We start from the raw sequence: 2,310 nt of genomic DNA on the forward strand, positions 1-2,310 counted from the left end.
TTATCGCATTCATTGGGCTAAGGAGAGATGAAAGCAGATCTTTTGCAGAGACACAAACATAGGATTTTGTTGAAGGGTAAAGTGCGCCCCCTGCACTAAGACCCGAATTAGCACACTGGGCAACAGATTCCTTGTCTCACATTGGTAACCTATGCAAATTTTGAAACACAATTGCAGTAACTGTATACCTGTTGCAATGCAAGGGGTGCAAATACATTTAAAAAAAAAATAATTATTTTTTTGCATGCAGGGTATATACCGGCAGTCTTTGCATGTAGCCCACAAATGCTGGACAGCTTTATTTTTACACTGCAATTTTGTTTTCAATTTGGACTCACACCTCCAATTCTATCAAATATACCATAATATATAATAACAGCACTGAGAAGAATTGTGACAGAGAGAAGTTCTGAATTCACATCTTGTTTTATTTTCTAATGCAATATAAGTGCATAATACATGTCATTATTTCAGAAGTATTTTTTCACAGGCACCGACAAACAATTGCCACTCACAGTGTACAATCAGATCTGATAAAGTCTCCTAATGCCACAGCTGTGATCATTTACAATGGTCTAGATCTAGAAGATGCCCCACTGTTTAGGAATGTTCATTTCCTCTGCCAAAGTGGCGGAGCAGCAGTTCAGTAGTTCATCAACTTATCAACCTCATTACAAGCCGACAATCAGAGGAAAACAGGTAGTAGGAGCACCCTGCAGAGATAGCACTACCTATAAAGCAAAGCCAAACCTCAATTATAGTTCATTAAACACAAAGTAAAAAACACAAAAACTGTGTCCCATATTTGTCTAAATCCAAGTGCTGCGAAATTCTTTGTCTTCTGCTTATTGTTACTGGGCAGCACAGAAGCACAATGGTTGGCATTGCTGACTGGCTGCACTGGGGGCCTAATACAGACTTGATCGCAGCAGCAAATTTGTTAGCTAATGGGCAAAACCATGGGGGTCATTCATTTTTTTCACTGATCGCTGCACTGCAAACAACGGCAGCTAGCGATCAGTGAAAAAAATGGCTAATCTGCGTATGCACCGCAATGCGCACGCGTGACGTACAGGTACAAAGAGCATCATTGTTTTGCACAGGTTCTAGCGAAGCTTTCAGTCGCACGGCCGAACGCAGGAAGATTGACATGAAGTGAGAGTTTCTGGGTGTCAACCGACCGTTTTCAGGGAGTGCTTAGAAAAACGCAGGCGTGGCAGAAAAAACACAGGCGTGGCTGGGCGAACGCTGGGCGGGTGTGTGACATCAAAATCCGTCCCTCGGTCGCACACAATGAGTAACTACAGGGCTGGTCTTGTTTTGCACAAAATGATTTTGCAGGCGCTCTGCTGCACAAGCGTTCGCACTTCTGCAAAGCGAAAATACACTCCCTGGTGGGCGGCGACTATGCCTTTGCACGGCTGCTAAAAGTAGCTAGCGAGCGATCAACTCGGAATGACTCCCCATGTGCACTGCAAGCGTGGCAGATGTAACATGTGCAGAGAGAGTTAGATTTGGGTGGGTTATATTCTTTCTGTGCAGGGTAAATACTGGCTGCATTATTTTTACACTGCAATTTAGATTTCAGTTTGAACACACTCCACCCAAATCTACTCTCTCTGCACATGTTACATCTGCCCCACCCGCAGTGCACATGGTTTTGTCCATTAGCTAACAATTTTGCTGCGATCAGGTCTGAATTACCCCCTAAGATCTCAGTTGCCCACCAGGGACCTGCCTGTGTGGAATTTTCATGTTTTGTCCATTAGGTTTCCTCCCACAATCCAAAAACATACTGGTAGGCTTGTGACAGTGTACATGTATTTTTTCGTATTTTTTATTTATGACAACTGTGTTTGGTTCTAGCGCTGATTCAGAGCTGCAATACGGGTCAGCTTTACGACGGACCCTGTGTTTTTTTGGTCTGTGTCTGCTCCTTAGCGGAGCGCACACATCTGCAGGAGATTGAGATATGAATCTCAGCTGCAATTGCAATGGTTGAGGCTGAGCTGAGTGAGGATCCATGATTCGAAAGGCTACACGTCTGCATAGATATGGGCAACTCTGCATACGGGGGGAGATGCGCATTTATTCCCGTGCACGCAATGGGCAGCGTGTACCTATTATACACCTCATTTAGTTAGAACAGTGGTTCCAAATCTTTTTGAAAAGTGAAAACATGGCGCGCTAGAGTATCAGAATTTTTTTCACGGCTCAGTCGCTGCCTGGCTCCCTCCTACCCGCTCCCCCTGCCCCCAGCAGTGCATAATGCGCAGCGTGACATGATGTCAGAGGTCACGCTGCGCAGTC

Source organism: Pseudophryne corroboree, chromosome 5, assembly GCF_028390025.1.
Source record: "Pseudophryne corroboree isolate aPseCor3 chromosome 5, aPseCor3.hap2, whole genome shotgun sequence".
Classification (NCBI taxonomy): Eukaryota; Metazoa; Chordata; class Amphibia; order Anura; family Myobatrachidae; genus Pseudophryne; species Pseudophryne corroboree.